This window comes from Eptesicus fuscus, chromosome 21 (assembly GCF_027574615.1).
Source record: "Eptesicus fuscus isolate TK198812 chromosome 21, DD_ASM_mEF_20220401, whole genome shotgun sequence".
In the NCBI taxonomy this organism is placed as follows: domain Eukaryota; kingdom Metazoa; phylum Chordata; class Mammalia; order Chiroptera; family Vespertilionidae; genus Eptesicus; species Eptesicus fuscus.
The window spans coordinates 33,190,153-33,207,904 of record NC_072493.1 but is presented as its reverse complement, the minus strand read 5'-3'; the positions used below and the strand labels follow the sequence as shown (position 1 = coordinate 33,207,904).

The window sequence follows — 17,752 nt, the reverse complement described above, 5'->3', positions numbered from 1 at the left end:
TGCCCCTACAATAGCATCCCTTTGTCCAGAAATTTGCTTTCCTTCAGTGCAGTAATTAGTGCTCTCAATTCTGGATTGAAGAAAAATAGTATTCACTCCTCAGTTTTGCTATATCTTTATAAACTGAAGAACTGCATGGCAAAGCAGGCATCTGTTGCCATAGCTCATTGAGTACTCTCTGGGTGAGCAGACACTTACAGGATGGAGAGAAAGGAAGAGAGAAAACCCCAAAGAGAAATATCAATCAAATGTTTCTTCACTCCCCTGCACTTCATTCCCTCATTGGATTTTACTTCACAACCAAAACAAAAATCACTGCCACATTACCGTCTCAGTGATTTCTCCAGTTTAGATGCAAATGCAAGACCATCCTTTCCCTGGCTGGAGGCCTTCAAAAGCAGCACTTTGAATCTAGTTCTCAATTCACCTAGCTGCCCAAACCTCTTATTAGGAGAGGAAAATAAGAGGTGGCGTTTCTTCCAATAATAACTACCCAATATATCCCACTAGTCTCCCAGGCCGGCCTTGAGTGGACATTCAAAGATTTTTTTCCTACACTGATAGCCACATTCCCAGTAACCTTCTAATTGAAAACTGCAGGGATGCTCAAAGATGCTGCTCTCTGAAATGTCTGTGCTGCCTGCACTGAGTTTTTATCAATCTCGAGGGCAAAAGTTCTCCCTGGGAGTTGAATTGCACTAACCCTCATTTTATAAACAGGAGAAAAGAAGCCAAGAGGCAAGAAAAAATATAGATAACTACTGAAAATCATATATCAGCTCAATCAATTTGTTCTTCGTCGAAGCCTAATTTTCCCTTTGAACCAGAGAAAGCTAAGGAGATAGCTCTCTTATACTATTCCTTCACACAAATCTATGTCGGCCTTCTAAGTGCAGGTAAGTGACAAAGCAGATTGGGCCATCAGGTAAGAGATTTAAAAAGAAAAGAGAATTGTGTGATAGGGAAAGCCTAAGAGACACCCTTAACAGTTGCCTAGAGCTGTCTGAAAGTCTTGGTTTCTTTCTAACAAAGGTTTTTCTTAAAGGAATATGGGTCAGCGCTGGCCAATTTGGCTCAGTGGATAGAACGTCACATGTGGACTGAAGGGCTATGCGTTCTATTCCAGTCAAGGGCACATACCTCGGTTGGATGCTCAATGGGGGCTCAATCCCCTGGCACATACAGGAGGCAACCAATGTTTCTCTGTTTCCCCCCCTCCCTTCCACTCTCTCTAAAAATCAATAGAAAATATCCTCGGGTGAGGATTAACAAAACAAAAACAGGAATTGGGTTCAGACAGGCATAAATTGAAATCACAGTTTAGTCAATTACCAGATATATTGCTTTAATTTCTTTTAACTTTTTTGAGCCTCAGTTTATAGTCCATAAAAAGAGGACATGGGTAGTGCCATTACTCTTTGTTCTCCCAGAACCTGGCATGAAATCTGAAAATATTTGTCCATAATATTTTGTTTGTTTGTTAATCCTCACCCGAGAGTATTTTTTCCATTGATTTTGAGAGAGAGAGAGGAAGGGGGTGGGGAGGGGAGAGACAGAGAGAGAGAAACATTGATTGCCTCCCACACGTGCTCTGACCCGGGGCCAGGGATGGAGCCTGAATCAAGCCTCCAACTGAGGTCCGTGCCATTGACTGGAATTGAAACCCTGACCCTTCAGTCCCCAGGCCAACACTCTGACCACTGAGAAAACTGGCTAGGGCCATACTACTTTTAAAGAGAAGAATGAGGAAGGGAAGAACCAAGCACTCTGCTTCTGCTTAATAAACTTAGATGTATGTTGGTATACTTTCCTTAAGTCTCTTCCAGACGTTTTTCCAAGCACAAAGATTTCCTGCAAACTTTGTGAAGATCCTTAACTAAATCAAGTGAAGAGTGTCTGCAGGTGCTCATTTTAAAAAGTAGATTGGGAGAATTGGAAGGGAGCAAGATGATGGAATAGAAAGCCCTAGACCTCCCTCCCCCAACAGAGACATGGATATAACAATGAAATACCTTGTGAGAAATCCAAAAACCGACTAAAAGGTTCCTGCAACCCAGGCAAGCTAGAAGCCAACCACATTAAAACCCAGCAGGTAATTCTTGACACTTTCCATTCTGTCTCTGTCAGGGCCCTTGTAAGAGTAAATAAGATAGGCAAATACAGAAGCCTGTGGTATTGGAAGGTAGGCAAGTAAATCCCTTTTAAATATGTATCAAATTTTTTAAAGCATCCTATATAATAAAAGGCTAATATGCAAATTGTCCCTGTGGGTGAGAGTTCAACCGCGAGTTACACACGTGCTGACCACCAGGGGGTGGCACGGAACATGGTGGGCTTTGGCAACGAGCAGCCGGGGGAAGGGAGGCCCCGGCCGGCAGCCAGCAGCCGCTAGGGACTCTACTTGTGCATGAATTTCATGCACTGGGCCTCTAGTAAAATTATAAATCAATGTTAACAGATATTCAATATAAAAATAACTAATGTCATCAATTACATAATACACAAAATTAATTCAAAATTAATTAAAGACAAATGTAAGACCTAAAACTATTAAACTTCTTTTTTAAAAAAAATAGGGGAAAAGCTCATAACGTTAGATTTGGTAATGATTTCTTGGATATTATACCAAAAGCACAAGCAAAAATAGAGCTGTATTAAGAACAAATTGGTAATAACAAAACAGTCACGGGGATGTATAGTATAGAATAGGGAATATAGTCAATAATGCTGTAATAACTGTATACGGTGCCAAGTGAATACTGGAAACATTGGGGGAAACACTTTGTAAAGTATGTGATTGTCTAGCCACTATGCTGTACACCTGAAACTAATACAGAATAATACTGAATGTAAACTTTAGTTGAAAAATAAAATTTAGAGCACTGTTGCTTAATGACATGCAAAAAATTAGACAAATGGGACTATACCAAACTTGAAAACTTCACATCAAAAGAAACAATGAACTGAGTAAAAAGGTAACCTATGTAATGGGAGAAAACAACTTCAAATCATATATCAAACAAGGGCTTAGTATACTGAATATGTAAGAAACTCCTACAACTTAACAACAAAAATTAATAACCCAATTAGAAACTGGGCAAAGAACTTGAATACACATTTCTCCAAAGAAGACATACAAATTACCGATAAGCACATGAAAAGATGCTCAACATCACTAATAATCAAGGAAACGTAAACCAAAACCACAGGGAGATATCACCTCCCAGCCATCAGGAGTGCCAACATCAAAAGACAGAAATTAAGTGTTGATGAGGGTGTGGCAAAGTTGGAAACCTTGAGCAGTGTTGAACACTCCACAATCTGGAGGTTCCTCAGAAAATTAAAAATATAATTACCATATGATCCAGCAATCCCACACTTCTGGGTATATGTATATTATCCAAATAATTCAAGACAGGATCTTGAAGAGATCTTTGCACATCCATGTTCATGACAGCACTAGAGAGGGAAGTAACCTAATTATCCATTGTCAGGTGAATGGATAAAGAACATGCAGTACATACACACAATTTTTATTCAACCTTAAAACACAAGGAAATCCTATTAGGCTACAACATGGATGAACCTCGAGGACATTTGTGCTAAATGAAGTAAGTCAGGTGCAAAAGGACAAATAATGTATGATTCCACTCATATGAAACATCTAAAATACTCAAAATCACAGAAACCAAAAATAGAAAGGGGTTACCAAGAGCTAAGGGGAGGGGGAGGGAAGGTGGTGTTTAACGAATATAGAGCGTAAGTGTTGCAAATGAACAAGTTCTGGAGATCTGCTGCACAATAATGTCAATATACTTAACACTACTGAACTGTCCACTTAAAATGGTTAAAATATATACTTAATGTTATGTGATTTTACAATTTAAAAAATTGAAAAAGAACTACATTTTCATTTGAACTGGTTTACTAGGTTGTTTTACCTTGGGTAATATTTTTGGAAAATAAAATTTTTAGTTCAATAGAAAAAATATGTATTTATATTCAATTGGCAGTTCAGCAAAACAGGCCAATCCAATTAAGACTCTATTCCTAACTAGGGCCAATCTGACTTGGATGGGAGCTACTTGGTCTAACTCCATGGTCGGCAAACTGCGGCTCACGAGCCACATGCGGCTCTTTGGCCCCTTGAGTGTGGTTCTTCCACAAAATACCACGGCCTGGGCGAGTCTATTTTGAAGAAGTGGCTTTAGAAGAAGTTTAAGTTTAAAAAATTGGGCTCTCAAAAGAAATTTCAGTCGTTGTACTGTTGATATTTGGCTCTGTTGACTAATGAGTTTGCCGACCACTGGTCTAACTTAAGCCAGCCTGTGGCTATTCTGTGGGTTTATTCTGCATGTCAAGCACAGTGGGGCTGAGAAAACTACTGATCACAGCCCTGGTTTCCCAAAAATGTCAGGGACATTTTATACTTTTTCTATGAGGTGTTAAATATCAGACCTACCATTAACCAGATTGTGAGAACAGACACAATAAAGCCAATTCCAAAGTTCACATTAAAGAATATCTCTCCAAAGGTCATACTGAGCTGGAGAAGATCGTAATGACCCTCTCCTTTGAGGGCTACTGATTTCTACAAAAGATGTCCCGACCCCAGCTTTGCAACTTCCACTTCTCCATAATAGCAAACAATTCAGAGATGATTCTCTTCCTAAGAATCATTTAACACAAGCACAAGCCCCATTAAAAAAAAAAAATCCCTCTCTGTTCCTTCTTACCCAACCACACTTCATGGGTCACCTAGCATGCCTTCCCTCACCGCAGTAAACCAACCTACTTTGTTGAACAAAAGGTTTGCCCCTGGTGGTCTTTAGCTACTGGAATTTTTCATCTCCCTTGCAGGAAAAGAATGTTTCCAACATACCTAAAACCAGCAGGCTTAGGGAAAAGGGTGTATTCTTCTCCAACAGTGAGGATAAATCCGAGATTTTTAAAGAGTTTTTCCCATCTCCCGGCCTGGCCCACCAGCAACCAGCCCACCAGGATCAGTACAATCGCTGGCAGCCGGGAAAGATGCTCTCTGCCTGTGACTATGCACAGGGAGCTCCTGTCTCAAACTCCAGCCAGTGTTTCCCAACTTTCCCTTGAAAACAGTTGTGCCCTTGAGGGGCTTTAAATCTAAGACCTCCTTCTAAAATTTGGCATTTGACACTCATCCCCCACGTGGGGTCAAGACAGATTTGAACATTCAAGGTCTTGCTGAAATGTCATCCCTTCAGAGATATCTTCTTTCACCACTATAACTAACATCTTCACAGACAATCTCTAACCCACATATGTTTTTTCTTCTTCTTGGCACTTATCATATAAGGAACATTGAGTACTTAGCATTTTATGAATTTGATTCACTAGTTTATCAAATTCTCATCTTAATTTTCACAGTTGAGAGTTTCATGGGTTTTTTTAACTTTGCAATCGTGTCATCAACATGTCTCTTTTCCACAATATTTATTGTAAATATGCCATTTCTTGTTCATATTGCATTAGCTGTTGCTCCAAAGAAAGACCAAAACAGTAGTGATAGTCTGACTCCAGTTTGGTAGGTTTTGCTTTTTTTTTTTTTAGTGTGGGGTAGATTTAAATATAGTTATAAAATCAAAGCATTTTATTTCTGTAAGAAACTTTAGCGGTTATAAAACCAGTTTCTCGCCCAGCCAGAGTGGCTCAGTGGTTGAGCATCAACCTATGAACAAGGAGGTCATGGTTTGATTCCGGTCAGGGCACATGCCTGGGTGGTGGGCTCCATCCCCAGTAGGGGGTGGGCAGGAGGCAGGCAATCAATGATTCTCTCTCACCATTGATGTTTCTATCTCTCTCTCCCTCTCTGAAATCAATAAAAACATATTTTTAAAAAATAATAAAAAGCCAAAAGTTTCTCCTTTTCTTGCAGAAATAAAATTGAGGGCTGGAGTGTGGAGGCAATTTGAAAATGCCCCAATTTACTGGTGACTGAATGCCAGATGGTACTTGATTAGAAAAGGGTGACAGGTTATGTTTTGATTCCTATACCACTTTATCATTTTGCCTCTTGAATTAATATCTTTTAAAATGTACAATATAGAGAGAGTTTAAACAAGTATAAATCAAAGAACCACGAATAGTCCATTCCCCTTAATAACTGGGCAGTGCTATTGAAACTCTCACTGTGACACTCCTTAATCACATCCTTCTCTTATTTTATTTTGTAGAAGGGGCAAGGAACTACTCTGAATTTTCTCTTCATCATTTCTCTGTTTTTATTTGTAGTTTCATTACTTATGTGTTCTTGAATTTAAATGAATGATTTCATACTGTAGGCATGCATTAACAACTTGCTTTTTCCATTGCTTTTGAGACTCATCATTTTCATGTTAGTTCATATTGCTACATTAATTTTCACTGCTGTATAATATTCAAATGTCTAACAATGTCATACTTTATCCATTCTCCTACTTGTAGATAAGTTAAACTTAGCAATTTAGGATGACAGCTAAGGAGACATGAGTCAACATAATGTAACTATTTGCTCCAAGAGAGTCTCCTGCAGAAAAATAAGACTGCAACCTAATAAATAATGTCATTATTATCTTCAGGAAATTCTTTCAGATCACTTTATCCAGGCAAGTAATTTGCATATTTGGAAAACAGATCTTTTATAAGGACAAGAATTTGCTCATCTTGATACGTGGTGGGCTTACCAGAACAACGGCTTAAAAAAAAAAAAAAAAAAACTCCATTAACTCAAAAGGTGGCAGAGAAGAGGAGGAAAGGTTGGAAGAACAGATGGAACAAACAGAAAATAGCTAGCAAGATGGTAGATTTAAATCCAACTGTATCAGTAGTAATACTAAGTGTAGATTATCTACACACTGCAAGCAAAAGGCAAAGATTGTCAAGCAGGAAAAAAGCAAGAACTATTTGTCATCCACGAAATGGCAACTTTGAACATAGATAGGTTAACAGTAAAAGAATGGGGGAAACAATAGCATGAAAACACTAATCAAAAGCGAGCTGGGTAAAATTAATGAGACAAAATTCTGTTTCCTTTCCGGTGTAGGGACACAGTTGAAGAAGCCACAAAGGAACGAGGAGTCATTTGTGAGGATGACCGGGTAGGGCAAGAACAATTGCCGTATACACTTACCCTGAGAAGGAGGAGGACACGGAGGCCTCAGGTTACGGGGCCCAGAACATTCCACTGAGCTGGGATGCCGTCAAGGACCTGGGCTGCTGGGCTGCTCTCTACAGTCCTGCCACTGCCCATCAGCCCCCCAGATGGCTTCCTGGGGGAGCGTGAGGCCACCCTGGAGGACATTTTGCACCAGAAGAAGATCACCCTGCAGATGAAGGCCGACAAGAGCAACAGGGTGCCCGGCGTGAGCAGCGCCAAGAGCTGCGGCAGCTACGGTGCAGGACCTGGTGCAGGGCTCCCTGGAGAAGGAGGCGGCCCTGGAAAGCCGTCCCCTCAACCCCTTCACGTCCAAGGTCCAAGGATGCCTCGGGGAACAGCCCGGTTGATGCCGCGAGGACAAGGACAAGTGCTGCCCAGCTCCTGGATCCCGTCTCTGACCCCCGAGGCCAAGGCCACCAAGCGGGGGAAGCCCTGACGCACCGACACCTGCCCCACGTCCGGGAAGCTGCTGCGCACGTCGACGCGCAGGCGCCGCACTCCGTGCGCAGGATACGTGGACCACGTGGCGTTCATCCCACGCAGGAGCACTGCGCATGCGCCCTGAGCCTCAACAGCCTGAGCAATGCGGCGCCAGGGTCGCCCTTGAGAGCGCGGAAGGGCATGGGAGTCCCGGTGAACAGACAGGCTGATGTCCGGGCATCAGCGCACCCGAGACCCAAACAATGGGCTTGGACGCAGGTAGGAAAAAAGTCTGGACCCAGACTGCCTGAGCACAAATCCTGTCTCACTGATCACTGGCTTGACTAAATTGCCATAACCTCTTTCTGCCTCACTTTATCCATCTTTAAATGGGAATATTAATAGTCTCTTGCTTAAAGGGCTGTTGTGAAGATTGAGTAAATATGTGAAGTGATTAGTACTGGTTCCAGATTTTAATGGTAAACGGACTTAAGAGTTTATCCTTTAAAATAGTGTTTGCTGTTTTTAGTAAATGGTGTTTGTTTAAGTAACTTCCTTCTAATCCTACTCTCTTTATTCACGAGAGCTCTATACTTTATTGAATAGTTTTTCAACATCTATTGATATCCTTTAGTTTGCTGTTTTAATGAACTAAGTTGATAAAGTTTCTATTTCTGAAGTCCTTGTTTTACTGAAATTAATCCCATTTGTTTATATAATAACTTGATAAATGAATAGCTGGTTCATACTTCTAATCATTTATTTGAAATGTTTGCTTCTATATTTGTAAGTAGATTTATCTTTTTATTTTCCTCCTGTGCAATATTTATGATATTTTCAACAATGAATTAAGGGCCTTTCATCTTTTTCTGTGGACAGGAATTATTTAAACAACATAGGAATTACATGATGTATACGAAATTCAGTAAGACCATCTGCGCCTGCCACTGAATTTGGTTCTGGTTATTGGCCTGTTCAAATTTTTTATATCATTTTGGGTCAAGTGGGATATTTTGTCTTGATAACAAGTTATCGGTTGTGCTCAGATTTTCCAAATTTATCATCATGAGTTTGTACAAGATGCTATATATATATAGAGAGAGAGAGAGAGAGACTTCAGAGAGAGGGAAAGAGCAATAGAAACATCAATAATGAAAGAGAATCATTGATTAGCTGCCGCCTGCACCACCCCAACACTGGGGGTCAAGCCCGCAACCCAGGTATGTGCCCTTGACCAGAACTGAACCCAGGACCCTTCAAGTCTTCAGGCTGATGCTCTATCCACTGAACCAGACCAAATAGAGCTGTACAAGATGCTTTAATATAAATCTTTAAACTTTTCTGCAATTGAATAATGTGTTTCATTAACACTTTATTCATTTTCTCTCTTTTCATTCTCTCTCAACTAAGTTTGCCAAGGATTTCCTTTTTTATTTTACTATCCTTTCAAAAAATAAAATGTGTATTTTGTATCATGTAACATAGACCATGTGGTATACTACAAAAAAATTAAGGAGCAGTATCTTAAATTAGACAAAAGTTCATTTCTCTCTCATGTAAAAGAGGTGCAGAGGGCCCAGATGGTGTTGCTCAGTGGTTGAGCATTGACCTATGAACCAGGAGGTCAGGGCATATGCCCAGGTTGCAGGCTTGATCCCTAGTGTGGGGTGTTCAGGAGGCAGCCAATCAATGATTCTCTCTCATCACTGATGTTTCTATCTCTCGCTCCATCTCCCTTCCTCTATGAAGTCAATAAAAATATATATTCAAAAAAAGGAGGTGCAGAGGTGTGCCCTTGACCAGCATCAGCCTGCAGACTGAAGGGTCCTGGGTTCAATTCTGGTCAAGGGCACATGCCTGGGTTGCGGGCTCGATCCCCAGGCACCCTGGCATCATCAGGTGCCCAGACTTAGTCTTCATGCTCTGATTCCCAATGAATAATTTCCATCCTTGCAATCCTTAAATTCACAAGAACTATTGGAGATCTAATGCTTGGAGTCAAGTTTCTAATCAGCAGCAGGTAGAGGAAGGGAAAGAAAAGGATCATTTCACCAATAATTCAACCTCCTTTATTAGCTTTCCCAGAAGTTCCTGACCATGTGAGGGGGGGAAAAAAATCAAAGCTCTAAACAAGAATGGATATTGGGTGAGACTAGAAGTGTCTGATACAATTTCATATATCATCTCAAACACTTCTGCTTTTATTTCTACTCTAATTTTCATAGCTTTCATATGAATTATTTTTTCTTTGTAATTTGTATTCATTTATTTTGATACTCGTCTTTTAAGTTCTAAGGTCAAATCATTTGTGTATGTTTTGTCTTTTTTAAAAATAACAATAAAACACTTGAGAAATAAGTCAGTCAGTGAAAGACAAATACCATTTGATCTCACTAATAGTGGAATTTAATGAACAAAAAAGAACCAGAGGCATAGATACATGGAACAGACTGACAGATGTCAGAGGGGAGGAGGTAGAAACAACTGGAAAAAGAAGGTGAAGAAAGAGATTAGCCAAAGAATATATAGTATATGCATGCATAGCCCGTGGGCACAGACAACAGTGTGACAAAGGCCTGGGGAGGAAAATGGAAGAGGGCAAAGTGGGGGTAAATGGGGGACATCTGTAATAGTGTCAACAATAAAAAATATCCCTGGCCAGTTTTTCCCAGTGGTTAGAGCATTGGCCCACAGACCAAAGTGTCGCATGTTCAAATCCCTGGCATGTACCTCGGTTGCAGGCTCAATCCATGCATGAGGTAGGCAACCAACCGATGTGTCTCTCTCACAGGGATGTTTCTTTCTCTCTCCCCTTCTTCCCTTCCATGCTCTCTAAAAAAATTAATGGAAAAAAATATCCTTAGGTGAGGATTAAAAAATAAATAAATAAATGAAAAATAATTTTAAAGAGAATATAACTTTGAAATCCTGCATTTCATTGCCTTATTTGCTAGCTCTTAACCCTTACCAGTGGGATAAATGTTTATAGAGCTGTCCAAAGACAGCTGGAATGAAGAGCATTAGATTTTACGGTTTATGATCTTTGAACATATATTCCCTGAGCAGGGTGGTTATTTGACATATTAAATCTCTCTCCTTGAGCACATAGTCCCTCATATCATAATTCATTTAGCAAATTGCCTTTTGCCAGACATTTAGTGGTCTCCAATTCTTCAAGATTATAAGTATTTGCTATATCTGCCATCCTTAAGATATATCTTTGCCTACCTGTGTAATTATTTCTGTGGGATTAATTTTTAGGAATGGAATTACTATGTCAAAGAGAATAAAAATGTAAAATCTGATACCTATCACAAAACAAGTTATTAGCTTGGTTGTTTTTTGCCCTCCAGAAAGTTTTCCAGAAAATATAACATTGCTTTCTCTCAGACATTTTTGGTAGGAGCATAACTTACTAATGCTGATTTAGATAGCAATCTGGTAGAATCAGCCAGAATTTAAATAGGCATAGCCACTGATGCAGCAAGTCCTCTTCGAAGAGTCTGTCTTACTGAATTGCTTTTATATGTACATAAGTAAATATACATTGTATGCGGTGGCTTGGAAATGCAACCTAAGGACATTAAAATTAAGTGAAAAAAATCGCTTTGAAGACATATAAATATGTTATGATTCCATTTGTAAAATAAAATTATCAGTGCATGTGTAAATGTATATTAGTACTTCATTGCAAAGTGAAAGAATGAGAAGAATACATATTCAACAATGGCCAGTAGTTACCTCTGAGGAGTAAAAGAGACCTGGCCCAGGAGAGGGGGAATGTGATAAAGAGAAAGGTCCATGTTTAAAGAAATATGCTTTTTTGAATTATATGTATTTTTTTTATTTTGTAATAACTTTATTGTTGACACTATTATAGATGTCCCCATTCACATCCTCCTTATCCACCTTCCCCAGTCCCCACCCCCTTCCCTCAGGCCATCACCACACTGTTGTCTGTGTCCATGGATTATGTATGTATGTTCTTTGGCTAATCTCTTCACCTTCTTTTACCCAGTCCCCACTCTCACCTCCTCCCTTCTGAAAGCTGTCAGTCTGTTTCATGTATCCATGTCTCTGGTTTTATTTTGTTCACCAGTTTATTTTGTGCATTACATTCCACATATAAGTGAGATCTCATAGCAATATGTTTACAGATACATCTCCTAGGGCAAAGGAAACTAAGGAGAAAATAAACAAATAAACATCAAAATAAAAATAAAAAGCTCTGCACAGCAAAAGAAACCATCAACAAAATGAAAAGGGAGCCAACTGTATGGGAGAACATATTTGACAATGATACATTGGATAGAGGTTGAATATCCAAAATATATAAAGAGCTCATACAACTTAACAGAAGGAAGACAGACAGTCCAATTAAAAAATGGGCAAAGGACCTAAATAGACACTTCTCCAAAGCGGACATACTGATGGCCAAGAGACATATGAAAAAATGCTCAAAGTCACTGATCACCAGAGAGATGCAAATTAAAACATCAATGAGGTATCACCTCACACCTGTTAGAATGTCTATCATCAACAAATCAACAAACAAGGATATGGAGAAAAGGGAACCCTAGTACACTGCTAGTGGGAATGCAGACTGGTGCAGCCATTATGGAAACCAGTATGGGCAAGAAGGGGTCAGTGGGATTAAAAATCGAACATATGTAATACTTTCAACAATAAAGATTTTTTTCTAATGAACAAAAAAAGGAAAAATGCTAGTGGTCTAACGTCTATTATGTTAATGAGGTGATATTGCAAAGCCATTAGGTAACCAAAACCATTAGGTTATAGTGGTCTGTCTAGTAAAATTCATTTTACCCTACAGGTCTTACAAGTTTATATGATTATTCTTGTTGAAGTTTAAGCTAGTCAGCAGTTAGTTAACTTGGGAAATAACATGAAGGAGAATAATGTTCATGTTTATTAACAACTGTATATTTGAGTTGGGTAAGCACATATTTCATATCTCAATCATCTTGGACATTACTGGATGAATGGGATATATGAAACTTGCTCCTAAAATATGCTAAATGACATAAGGTTGAAATCCATCAGCAGCTTTCACCAAATACTTCTTTGTATGAGAAGAATCTGATTTGGCCCTTGTCGTTCAAAAGTTCTAAACTATGACAAGCAACCCACTTGAACATTGATCATATACACAGTTGAGTAAAGAAGAAGAAAAACATTTACTGTAATGCATAGAATAAAGAAAATATTTGTGGTTTTGGTGGTGGTGTTCTCAGGTAGCATTAATTGCCCATAAAATGTTGCTTAATGAATGTTAAATCAATAGAAACTTGCATAGGTTTTCCTATACATTATCTCACTTCATCTCCAAAATTTCCCTGTAAGATATTTTTTAAGTTCATAGATTATGACATCCAAACTTGAAGCAGTTAATGGACTTACTTGACCCATCTCCCATGTCCCAAGACTTTGGGAGATCATATAGTGCTCTCCCTATGTGTGCTGTGCTGGTTCATTCTTCTGGCTCAGCAGGATGCAGTTCCATGGCCTGGGAGGTGAGAAAGGAGCTGGATTTGCAATTGGTAAAAAAGGTAGATATACCCACTTGCCCCCTGAGAGGTAAAGTGAGGGGTTGTGAAGCATGTGGAATTCCAGGAGTAGAGGGAACATCAGAAAGACAAGACTCATCAACTGAGTGTGGAGGACACCACTTGGGGAAGATGTGTAGGCAGAAAGGAGGCTCATTGAAGGGACTTGAATGGAGAGATAGAGAGTGTGGTATTGCAACTTATAATAGGAAATAATGTATTTGGTCTTCAACCTGTTCCTGGCTCACAGCTTCTAAAACTTTTGGAATTTCCTTTAGTAAAAGCAATAAATGTGTCTTTTATTATATTAACTAGAGGCCCCTGTGCACAACATTCATGCACTGGGAGTGGGGTGCCAGGGGGTGTTCCCTCAGCCCGGCCTGCACCCTTTAGCAGTCCGGGAGCCCTCGGGGGATGTCCAACTGACAGCTTAGGCCCGCAGGAGAGGCTCCCGTCACGCCGATGCGCTTGCCAGCCATCAGCCCGGCTTGTGGCCGAGCGGTGCTCCCCCTGTGGGAGCACACTGACCACCAGGGGTCATCTCCTGCATTGAGCATCTGCCCCCTGGTGGTCAGTGTGCATGATAGCTACTGGTCGTCCCACCGTTCGGTCAATTTGCATATTAGCCTTTTATTATATAGGATGAGGTGATATTGCAAAGCCAAAAGGAAGGGTCTAGTTGGCAGGGGAACCAACTATTTGATCAGAAGGTTGGAACTTCCCATGTCCCACCCCAACCTCTGGGGAAGAGGCCGGGGCTAGAGGTTGTAGCAATCACCAATGGCCAGTGGTATAATCCATCATGAATATGTAATGAAGCCTCCCTAAAAAAGAAAAAAGAAAAAGAAAAGGAAGGGCAGGGTTCAGAGAGCTTCTGGGTTGGTGAACACATGGAGGTGCTGGGAGAGTGGCACCCTGGAGGGGGGATGAAAGCTCCACACTTCACCCATGCCTTGTCCTATGCATCTCTTCCATCTGGCTGTTCCTGAGTGATACCCTTTTATAATACTCCAGTGATCTAGTAAATAAAATGTATCTCTTGAGTTCTATGAGCCTCTCTAGCAAATGAATCGAACCAGAGGAAGGGGTATTGGGAACTCTCATTTATACCCAGTTGATCAAAAGTACAGGTACTAATCTGGGTTTGTGACTGGTATCAGAGATTGGGGGGCAAGGGACAGTTAAGCAAGAAGCTTAAATGCTACGGAACCCTGAGCCTGTGGAATCTGATGGTATCTCAGGGTAGGTGGTGTCAGAATTGAGTTGAATTGTAGGACATCCAAGTGGTGTTCCAAGAATTGCTTGTTGATGTGGGGAAACCACACACACACACACACACACACACACACACACACACACACACACACATTGGCATTGGCACCAGAACTTGCTTAGAGAGAAAGCTAAGTCATTTTTGCAGAAAGTGGGCATCTTGAGGCTGTGAAGCTGGGTGAAAGTTATCAAGTCACAGTTGTGAGTGGAAAATGAAACTCTTTAAGAAAGAAGATAGGTGGTTACTTAAATTTCATGGCTGCTCACCGGTGGATCAAACCCCAAATCTGGCCAAGTCAACATTCCTTTACCTTAAAAATAATGGGATGTGGTGACCTGTTAGGGACTGTATTCTTCATGGTGCCTATTATTCCCTATTCACCCCCCTGGACTACCTGTCTAGCCCCTTAATCTCCCAGTAATTGCACACAGACATGTTCTAGCGATATGGAGCCCCAAACCTCAGTTCCAAAAGGAACAAAGATTAGACCAGCACGGAATAATTTTTTATTGGCTTGTGGGTGGACTTCTTTAGGCTCATCCTTGTTTTTATAGCAAATTCTTTCAACCTGGCTTATAACTATGCAACTACAGTACCTGCTAGAATCAATCAGCCTTCCAAACCCAAACACGTTCATCTTTATCCAAATGTAATTTATCTGAAATGCCATGTTGGTGTGAGCATTATGTATTACTGCATAGGCTTTTATTTTCTTCTTAAATAATGAAACACCCTAATGGAAGCTATTCCCTCTAAATAAATTTTAATGAGCACTTATTTGCCCAAATTGTTCTTTCTCTGAATGGCAGAAATTTAATATGAACTTGAATTATCAGAGGCTCTTTGTTATAATGGGCTTTGGGAATAAATCATGCAAAGATGACTTATTTTCCTATATCTTCCTAAGCTGCAAGTGCTGTAGTCACAACTTCCTCTTAAATGCAAAGTGAGTGTCAACATCTTACCTTGCATCTCTACAGGAAAATGTCACATCTGACATCGTGCCCAGGCATAAGATATTACTGGGGATTGAAGTGAACGAGTAAGAAGCTTAATTGCTATGGAAGGGCGTGTATCCCAGACTTTGCTACTACAAATGAAAATTCATGTGTCTGCTACATTTTTTAATCCCATGCATTGAACTCTTTTTTCTGAGGAAAGAAAGCAATTGGGAAATATTAGTCTGTATCCTGGCAGGCCACAGAGCTTGGGCCTCGCTGTGCTCACAGAGCATTAGAGCAGGGCCAGATGCAGAACTTGGAAAAGTGCCTTCCGGAGAAGAGCTCCAGCCGCAGCAAGAGTTATGAGTCAGTGGAGTAGGGAGCCAGATATGTGAGGGCTCCCTTAGACTCCAGAATGCACACCATTCATTGCTTCTCTAGACTTTCTCTCCATCTGAAATCCCGCCAAAGGGAGCCATTGCCATTTCCAAGTTGTTTTTTATAATAGAAATGACACTAAGCGGGGTCATTTAGTCCAGTTTTAAAAATTTGTGTCGCATACCTACTAGAAGCTTCTGGTTATTAAAAAAGCAACAGTGAAAGAGAGTTTCCATTTTTCAAGGAGCTCTGCTCTGGGATGAAAAACGCATCGCTAAGTCCAAGGCACTTCATAAGTATCAGGCAGATTCCTCTTTTTCAACCCAAATAGTGTCAGCTCAGGGAGCACCTTCAGTGGAGCAGAAGGCCACCAGAGTTCCTCTGGGCATGGTACAAGAGCATGGCTATCAGATGCTGATGGCTGCACCACCCACCAGCTGAGTGGCCTTGACAAAGTCAGTGAATACCCTAAAAACTCTGCTTCCTATCAGCAAAATGGGCAAAGAACACCGATCTTGTAAGGCAGCCGTGAGGTGCACACACATTCTAGACGGTTAAGGAATGCTCACTTGGCCTCCTCTCCCCTGAGCAATCTCCAGTCATTCTGACCTCTACCCCATCATAGGACCCCGACCTCCCCACCTTCCTAGCAGTTTTGTCCAAGAGCAGCTCTGTCCACAGAAATGATCCAGTCATTAGAATATGGGATCTCAGAAGATTTGGGGAGTGGAATTATTTAATCCATATAGAGAGAAAGTGGAGAATATTTGATTAAATGTGATTAAGATTCTTTTATAGCCAATAACAGTAACATGCTTTCTCATAATTTAGGCATCCTAATGATTACTCCTAATTTAATAATAATTAGGAAGCATTAAAATAACATGTATAAAACATTTAAAGGTTACAAAGCACTGGTATTTATTTTGTAATGTGATTCTCAGAACAATCAAGTATTATCAGCAGGACAAGAAGTTTTACCACAAATTTTCAAAATGAGGAAATGGAGGCTCCGAGGATTTATATGGCTTGACCCAGTCACATGGAGAGTTATTGGAAAAGCATGCTCTGCTTCCAAATCATATCTCCTGGCAGCTTGTCATATTGCCTAAATACCTGTCTGTAAAAGAGGTCCCACCTTGACGTTTATTCCATATCTGTACGCGTACCCAGCAGCTCAACTTGAATATCAAATAGATAACTCAAACTAGGTCCAAAACTCTATTCATGAACTCTCACCACACACCTTGCACTCCTTAAAGCTTCCTGACTTCATGCAGGCACTGCCAGTCAACCAGGTGTTCACAGCAGAAGACTTGAGGTCACCCCAACACTTCACCTTTGCCCACCCAGTGGTCTCTCACCATCTCCGTGGACTCCACCTCTTAAATTATTTCTGAATCTGGCCCCACCATCCTAGACAGGACACCATCATCTCTTCCCTCTCATTGCCATGGCCTCCCAGAATTCATTCCTGCCCTGTAATCTGATTCTCCAGAGAACCACCGAAGTCATCTTCTAAAGGACAGGCGTAGATCCATCCCTTCTTTGCCTAAATCCTTCTTCCTTGGGCTTCTTAGAACACAGTCAAATCTTCCATGAGTGAGCCATCGCCAGCTGCTTTGAGCTGATCTGTTCTCACTCTCCATCTTCCCCACAACTACACAGACTCTCTTAGTTCCCAGGCAGACAAATCTCTTCCCACCTCTGGACATTCCCATAAGACTCTCTCTGGATGATGTGTCCATGCTGCTCACTATAACTGCTTGCCTCCTGCTGTCCCTCAAGAATTCTTCGAAAACCTTCTCTTCCTGGTGCCCTTTTCTTAACTCTCCTTTTGCTCTGTGTGGTAGAACAATGGCCTGCTTGCAGATGTCTGCATCCTACTCCCTGAAACCTGTGACTGTGTGACCTTACAGGACAAAAGCGACTGCAGATGTGAATAAATTAAGGATCTTGAGATTACAAGGATTATAATCCAGAATAGTTATAATCTAGGTGGGCC

General features: G+C 40.7%; 1 pseudogene; it reads left to right on the top strand.

Annotated features, from left to right (window-relative positions):
• The first annotated feature begins 5,477 nt into the window (after window positions 1-5,477).
• LOC103284723 (nitric oxide synthase-interacting protein-like) lies at window positions 5,478-7,733 on the top strand (annotated as a pseudogene).
• The last annotated feature ends 10,019 nt before the right edge of the window (window positions 7,734-17,752 follow it).